Source organism: Mytilus trossulus, chromosome 8 (assembly GCF_036588685.1).
Source record: "Mytilus trossulus isolate FHL-02 chromosome 8, PNRI_Mtr1.1.1.hap1, whole genome shotgun sequence".
Lineage (NCBI taxonomy): Eukaryota > Metazoa > Mollusca > Bivalvia > Mytilida > Mytilidae > Mytilus > Mytilus trossulus.
In genome coordinates this window covers 4278042-4287720 of record NC_086380.1, presented here as the reverse complement: position 1 = coordinate 4287720, position 9679 = coordinate 4278042, and positions in this window count along the sequence as shown.

Sequence of the window (9679 nt, the reverse complement as noted above, 5' to 3'; positions counted from 1 at the left end):
TTTGATTCTGTGCTTAGTGGTCTTAGTACATGTATTTATATATATATACGAAGATAAAAAAAGAATATTAATTTTAAAACCTTTATTCCTAGCAGAACGATTGTACCAAAATCGTGCACAAACCTATTTACAATTCACATTTCACGATGCACAGTGATAGTTCTAAAATATCAACTATAATACAAAACCTGTAGGATTTAATTATAATTCAATATAAGACCTACATTTTATGAAAAGGAACAGCAGTACACCGAGTTGTCAATTAAATCCTTCTTAGATTTGCTCCACAAAACGCAGGTGGAATTTTACTTGACCTATATTGTACCAATAAGTACGTCATAGTTGAATTAAGTACATGCTTATGCATTTTCCGTCTTCGGTTTAACCATTCTATATTGCTTACTGATTACAAAACATGGATTCAATAGTAAATTAAACTTTCATATATAATCAAATAATATGTTGAATACCAAGACATAAGTGCAATTACTCAAGATCATATAAGAAAAAGAAATGAAAGAGAGAGAGAATAATAATATTAAAACGCATTTAAAAGGGATTTTTTTTAAATACTAAGGCTTTTCTACCTCAGGCATAGATTACTTTCGCTGTATTTGCCAAAAGTTTGGAAATTTTAGTTCTCAATACTCTTCAACTGTTTTAGATTCGAGCGTCACTGATGAGTCTTTTGTAGACGAAACGCGCGTCTGGCGTATATACTTAATTTAGTCCTGGTATCTATGATGAGTTTATTTACAACCACTGGGTCGATGCCACTGCTGGGTGAGATTTATTTTCCCGAGGGTATCACAAGCCCAGTTGTGCTTTTTGTGCAGACATGAATTGTCATTGATATGATTATATTTATAAATTTACTGTTTGCAAACTTTTGAATTTTTTGAAATGCTAAGGCTTTTCTACCTCAGGCATAGATTACCTTCGCTGTATTTGGCAAAATTGTTGGAATTTTAGTTCTCAATGCTCTTCAACTTCGTACTTTCTTTGGCCTTTTTAACTTTTTTAGATTAAAGCGTCACTGATGAGTCTTTTGTAGACGAAACGCGCGTCTGGCGTATATACTAAATTTAGTCCTGGTATCTATGATGAAAACATAGTAACACGAACCCCATCAAGATCTGCAGGTGACCGCAGGTGCTTCGGAAGGGTAAGCAAATCATTTTAAGCATCTGATACCATCGGGTTGCTCATATTAGTATAAACCTGAAAGATGTCGATTCGGTAGGTCATAATCTGGAAAAAAGGGGAGGAGATTGAACCTTCTACATTAGTTAAATATCAAATGTTTAATTCTATCCATGTACATTAATGCTGCATACATATATAATAATACATAAACAAAAATATAATAAAAATCACCATAATGTTGGACAATACAAAAGAGGGACGAACGATACCAAAGGGACAGTCAAACTCATAAATCTAAAACAAAATGACAACGCCATGGCTAAAAAGGAAACATGACAAATAATATTACACATGACACAACATAGAAAACTTAAGAATAAACAACATGAACCCCACCAAAAACTAGGGTTGATCTCAGGTGCTCCGGAAGGGTAAGCGGATCCTGTTCCACAGGTGGCACTCGTCGTGTTGCTTATGTGATAAAAGACAAACCACCTCCAACACCCGATTCATACGCACAATATAGACGTCCAAACAAAACAACTAACAACATATTGTCAAGACAACCCGACAAGGTACAGACATACATAACATGCAGTTGTGTTAATGCAGTCTTTAAAGCATGCAAAATCCCTCCTCGTTTAAAACACAATTGTATTTCCAGGTTAAATTTTATCTAATGTTAGCATCTGCTGGGTTACAAAATTTCCTTCATACACATGCAAGTAAATAAAAAATGATAACGTCACTGCTCCAGACGTTTCAGGAAAACAAAAGAATTTGAAGATAATATGACATTTTACACCGTAATTTTAATCCTGTACTGCACAGTATATTGATTTGCCTCGGGCGGAGGGAAATTATAACGTGTTAATCTCATTGACTAGCTCTTGGTCGATAACACACCCGGTAGACTGTTCATGCCAAGGGCTATCACCGGCTCATTTCCCAGGGTTTCGAAACTGACATAGTTAATACTTTTCTAAAATCCACCGTATATAGATTTTATGGTATTTTATTTCAAAGAACGTAGTTCAAACTCCCTCTGACAAAGTTGACCTCAGATGAATTTAGTTATTCTTTTCATGTTCTTTTTTTTGTCGTTTAGCTGTTCTTATGTTTGGTTATTAAACATTTCATCGGACACTCCTGATGCAGTGAGTTAAAAACAAACTTAACAGAAATAGTAAAAAGAACTATCAGTAATATCCAAATCTTTACTCTAAAAACATTCTTTAACTTTTAGATATGACACACGAAAACTACCAACGAGATTTCTCATTTAGACATTTTAAAATGATTGTAAGTGTTTAACGCCTTATTCAGCATTGTTGGCTATTTGGGGGGGGGGGCGGTTTTTTTTTTTTGTGTGGAGGAATTCGGTCTACTTAAGACAGGCAAATGAAACTGAGGGGAAGTAAATTTGTTTATTTTAAATCTCAGCCCTATTGTAGATTAAATAATATGTATAAAAGAACATAGTCAAGATCTATGTCAGGACCCTGTAACTCAGTGGTTGTCGTTTATTGCGGTATTACATACTTGATCATCGGTCATTTTCATGTACAATAGTAAGGCCGGAAATCTTCTTGTTTGCATTGTTTTAAAATGGAGATTTCGGGGCCTATTAAAGCTGACTATGCGGTATATACTCAGCTGATAGTTGAATGCTGTTATAAGGTGACCTACTAACTAATAATTCTTGTGTCATTTGGTTTCTGGAAGTGTTATCTCATAAGAAATCATGCCACATCTTCGTTTACGTATATACCATAAAAATAAGTGCATGAAAAGCAATGACCTCTTACAAAACCATATAATAAATAGCACAACACAAATACGAATAATAAATGTCTAAATGCAATGTCTGGTTCAAAAGTTCAATCATAAAATATATTCTTAATATTTCATTGCGTCAAATAACAAACAAGCCATAAAAATAAATTATTTGTTTAAAATTGACAGTTGTGTAAGATATGCCCTTTGAAGTACGTTCATCATCATTTAAATACTTATTTGGCATATGGTTTAACATTTATACAAATACACAAATTGCATGTACTGGTAAAACTTGTAAAAAATCATGATTGTTTTAATTCTTTTGAAATACTGAAACGTTTCATTTTTTTTTTTATAGTAATCAGCGTATAACAACTTAATACATGCATACATGCACAATCGAACCAAAATCATATCCTGTAATAAGAAGTTTTAAGCTTTTTCAATTTCTGAAATAAAAATTAAAGATAATTATTTAACTTTATTTTCAAGAATAGATATTAATCGTAGATCGATAGATTATCATATTTTAGATTTGATACCAAACACAATAACAAACTATCAATCATTTATGATTGCTGTGCTAGATATTTGCGAATAATGATTGAAATATTGTTAATATTTACCTCTCTGTATCATTTCAAGGTCAATATATCTTTTTACAGAAGAAAATTTCTGACATACAAGCAATGAACAGAAAACAGCTGTTAGCAGAGAAGAAAAATTATATTTTAGACCAAAGTCGGAATATGTTTTCCTTTACACCTGATAAGCATGTACAAATTGCTTTCTAATATTTAGGCTTTTCGAGTTTTCAAATTCCTTTCATTGTATTTTTATTGTATTGTAATTTTTTTAATGTTTTTTAAAATTGCCGATCGATTTGATTAATTGCAAATATATTCGACAAATATTATTTGAATATCATATAAGAAGATATTATTGAGTTGATAAACAATTGTGCACGAACAATTATTCTTGGAAATCATAATGTCAGTCTGCATAAAAACAATTGGCGTCTTTATTGTTTGTTGAGTCAATTCAGTCGTTAATGTTTTCTTAATATTGTATGATATAATACCATCATTAAAACTGAAGAACTCATCTGGGGAAAATTTGCATAATACTAAGACGCGGATTTTTCAAAGGGAAATTCAAAGGTCAAAAGTCGAATAGAAACTGACAAGGTATGGACAAGCAATGAAAGGTGATTAAGAGACCAACAATCACTTCGTAACCTTACAAACAATGACCGGTCGAAAACAAAACCCACTGAAACTGGGTTATCACAGGTCTTACGGAAGGGTTAGTAGATTATGCTACTCTATAGTGGCACCCGTCATTACGCTAAGTTCTGACAATTAAATTGAGAATGGAAATGGGAAACTTGTCAACGAAACATTGTAAATGCGTGTATTCTATATTTTTATTTCAGGATATCATCTTTGATACTTATCAGCGCATATCAACTTATTACATCCATACTTGCACAATCGACCCAAAATCATGTCCTATAATAAGAAAAACCTGTGATGTTCTGAAATATAAATTATTTATAATTGTTTCGTTGTATTTTCCAGAACAGATATTTATCATATCATGATAGATAATTACATTTTAGAAATTGAAACCGAACACAATAACAAACAATCAATCATATTATGATTGCTGTGATAAATATTTGCAAACAATAATTAAAATATTGTTAATATTAACTTCACTGCATCATCTAAAGGTCAATTTATCTTTTCAAAAAGGTGACGTTCTGACATACATGCACCTTACAAAAAACAGCTGTAAACAGGAAGGAACATTATTCTGTTCCTTAAGTTCTGTTAGTATATATTATCTATTTACATCAAATTTATCATTGTTTGTATGATTACATATTATCTTTTAAACTGGAGTGATTTTCTGGACAATTTATGTTAAGAAAACAAGATGCGAACATTTATACAAGGTTCCTCATTCAAAACTCCTAAATCGAAAAGAAACTGAAAACGCATGGTCAAAAATTGAAGAAAAACGACAAAAGACAACAACATCAACTCAACCAACACTGGTTCCAGATCTCGTGTGAAGGGTACATGATGTTTTTACTGTATACATTTGATTATATTGGTTATAGGGAAATATTACATGCCTCTAATAACATTAATAGTAATTAAACATCTGCATGATAAATCCGAGATGTTATCAAAAATAGGTACATGTAAAAGGTACCATCTCGACAGTCATGTTTAATCGTAGGTTGAAGAGAAACAAAAAACGCATGGTACAAAAGGAGAGCCGACAAAAGACAAACAAGTCCACAAAAATAACCCACCAAAACTGGGATCAATTTTATTTGATATGGCAGAGTAAAAAGTTGCTGATTCATTTCATTGCGTCAAATAACAAACAAGCCATAAAAATAAATTATTTGTTTAAAATTGACAGTTGTGTAAGATATGCCCTTTGAAGTACGTTCATCATCATTTAAATACTTATTTGGCATATGGTTTAACATTTATACAAATACACAAATTGCATGTACTGGTAAAACTTGTAAAAAATCATGATTGTTTTAATTCTTTTGAAATACTGAAACGTTTCATTTTTTTTTTATAGTAATCAGCGTATAACAACTTAATACATGCATACATGCACAATCGAACCAAAATCATATCCTGTAATAAGAAGTTTTAAACTTTTTCAATTTCTGAAATAAAAATTAAAGATAATTATTTAACTTTATTTTCAAGAATAGATATTAATCGTAGATCGATAGATTATCATATTTTAGATTTGATACCAAACACAATAACAAACTATCAATCATTTATGATTGCTGTGCTAGATATTTGCGAATAATGATTGAAATATTGTTAATATTTACCTCTCTGTATCATTTCAAGGTCAATATATCTTTTTACAGAAGAAAATTTCTGACATACAAGCAATGAACAGAAAACAGCTGTTAGCAGAGAAGAAAAATTATATTTTAGACCAAAGTCGGAATATGTTTTCCTTTACACCTGATAAGCATGTACAAATTGCTTTCTAATATTTAGGCTTTTCGAGTTTTCAAATTCCTTTCATTGTATTTTTATTGTATTGTAATTTTTTTAATGTTTTTTAAAATTGCCGATCGATTTGATTAATTGCAAATATATTCGACAAATATTATTTGAATATCATATAAGAAGATATTATTGAGTTGATAAACAATTGTGCACGAACAATTATTCTTGGAAATCATAATGTCAGTCTGCATAAAAACAATTGGCGTCTTTATTGTTTGTTGAGTCAATTCAGTCGTTAATGTTTTCTTAATATTGTATGATATAATACCATCATTAAAACTGAAGAACTCATCTGGGGAAAATTTGCATAATACTAAGACGCGGATTTTTCAAAGGGAAATTCAAAGGTCAAAAGTCGAATAGAAACTGACAAGGTATGGACAAGCAATGAAAGGTGATTAAGAGACCAACAATCACTTCGTAACCTTACAAACAATGACCGGTCGAAAACAAAACCCACTGAAACTGGGTTATCACAGGTCTTACGGAAGGGTTAGTAGATTATGCTACTCTATAGTGGCACCCGTCATTACGCTAAGTTCTGACAATTAAATTGAGAATGGAAATGGGAAACTTGTCAACGAAACATTGTAAATGCGTGTATTCTATATTTTTATTTCAGGATATCATCTTTGATACTTATCAGCGCATATCAACTTATTACATCCATACTTGCACAATCGACCCAAAATCATGTCCTATAATAAGAAAAACCTGTGATGTTCTGAAATATAAATTATTTATAATTGTTTCGTTGTATTTTCCAGAACAGATATTTATCATATCATGATAGATAATTACATTTTAGAAATTGAAACCGAACACAATAACAAACAATCAATCATATTATGATTGCTGTGATAAATATTTGCAAACAATAATTAAAATATTGTTAATATTAACTTCACTGCATCATCTAAAGGTCAATTTATCTTTTCAAAAAGGTGACGTTCTGACATACATGCACCTTACAAAAAACAGCTGTAAACAGGAAGGAACATTATTCTGTTCCTTAAGTTCTGTTAGTATATATTATCTATTTACATCAAATTTATCATTGTTTGTATGATTACATATTATCTTTTAAACTGGAGTGATTTTCTGGACAATTTATGTTAAGAAAACAAGATGCGAACATTTATACAAGGTTCCTCATTCAAAACTCCTAAATCGAAAAGAAACTGAAAACGCATGGTCAAAAATTGAAGAAAAACGACAAAAGACAACAACATCAACTCAACCAACACTGGTTCCAGATCTCGTGTGAAGGGTACATGATGTTTTTACTGTATACATTTGATTATATTGGTTATAGGGAAATATTACATGCCTCTAATAACATTAATAGTAATTAAACATCTGCATGATAAATCCGAGATGTTATCAAAAATAGGTACATGTAAAAGGTACCATCTCGACAGTCATGTTTAATCGTAGGTTGAAGAGAAACAAAAAACGCATGGTACAAAAGGAGAGCCGACAAAAGACAAACAAGTCCACAAAAATAACCCACCAAAACTGGGATCAATTTTATTTGATATGGCAGAGTAAAAAGTTGCTGATTCACCATAATGTCACCCGTCAAGTTCAGTACACATATAACTGACAATTAGTTTTATATGATTAAACATCTTCATATATTTTTGACATAGTTGGTAAATGGTCGAAAAAGACACATAGACAAAATTTACACAGAGATGAAAAGTTAATCTATTACTAAAATACTCCTATGAAACAGGTGAGCAAAAAAGGCAATATAAGCCCTCGATATGACAGTTTTAAACCATTGATAGGAAAGCTGCGTTTTGACTTTCATCTAATATACATGTATATAAAGGTTGCGAAAATCTGTAAAATAAAATTGAGAATTGAAATAGGGAATATGCCAAAGAGCCAACAAACGAACCAAATAGCAGAAATTAGACGAAGGCAACCGATGGGTCTCTAATACAGCGGGTAAATTCCGCATCCGGAGTCGGGCTAAAGCTGGTCCCTAAATATCACACTTAGTATAGAAACATGTTTATAAAATATCATATTCCACTACTTTTTCTATTTCACTATCATACTGTTTCACTACGAGAAAAAGCATGCAAATTGGTGTCAGCCTATTTGAAAAATATCATTTAATATTTATCTAATTTTATTGTTGAAGTCATTTCATCTTGTTCTAAATGATAAATTGTTCCACGTGCATTAAAATTGTATGTTATGATGTCTGCATGGATGTATTGAAAATTGTTACAAATTAGAAAATAAAAAAAATAAAAATTAATTTTCCTTAAAAAGTAAAATCCATTGTGTTGCAAAAGAGGGACGAAAGACACCAAAGGGACAGTCAAACTCGTAAGTCTAAAACAAACTGACAACGCCATGGCTAAAAATGAAAAAGACAAACAGAAAAACAATAGTACACATGACACAACATAGAAAACTAAAGAATAAACAACACGAACCCCACCAAAAACCAGGGGTGATCTCAGGTGCTCCGGAAGGGTAAGCAGATCCTGCTCCACATGCGGCACCCGTCGTGTTGCTTATGTGATTACAAATCCGGTAAATAGTCTAATTCGGTAGGTCAAATTCATGAAAGGGAAGGGGATTGTAGTTACGACGTAAGGAACATATCCGATATCATTTGTGAAACGGTTATTCCATAACGGTCAACCAACTCGTGATGGCGTCCGTAAAATTTACGAAGGGATGATTTCAACTTCACCATTTGGAACTCTTGGTTTAATAGCTTCCTTGTGAGCAGTAACCCTCTATCAAGAATATCATGATAGGAAATGCAAGCACGGGAATATCGTATCAATTGGGAGATATATACCCCGTATGCAGGTGCTGCTGGAATGTTGCTACTTAGAAATGGAAAGTTCACAATTGGAAAGCTGAAATCATCTCTTTTGTCGTAAAGTTTTGTCTTCAACCGACCCTCATTGTCAATTTCTAGATGTAAGTCAAGATATGAAGCCGACTTAACTGTATCTGTAGTATCCTTTATCTCCAATTCGATGGGATAGATGCGATCCACATAGTCACCAAATTTTGAATTGTTTAGTGAAAGAACGTCATCTATATAGCGGAAAGTAGAGTTAAAGGATATTGCTAACTTCTTATCTTTCTTCCTAAGAAGTTCCTGCATGAAGTCAGCCTCATAATAATAAAGAAACAAGTCAGCAAATAGAGGGGCACAGTTTGTTCCCATTGGGATGCCGACAGTCTGTTGAAAAACACGTCCTCCGAACGTACCAAATATGTTGTCAATCAAGAAATCAAGCATCTTGATAATATCGGTTTCAGAGAATTTTTTGTTTGAATCAGAATGGTTCTTTACAAAGTATGATTTATCCCTCCCTAAGACAAGATACTTGTATCTACGTTGGCCATTCTTTTTTATGAAGCAAAGTAATACCAACTCTTTTAATTTGTCTTTTAGTTTGGAATGTGGAATACTTGTGTAAAGAGTAGAAAAGTCAAATGTTTTAATACTGTTACAAGATGAAAGAGAGTTAGATTGTATGTACTCTAAAAGATCTTTGGAATTTTTAAGTATCCACATCTGATTCACGCCACCTCTAGAATAGGCAGTTTCACAATAACTTTGAAGCCCGTCTTTGATTGCTGATAAAATGGATGTTAATAATTTAGAAAGGGGTTTCGTGGAGCACTTGGAAGACCCAGCAATA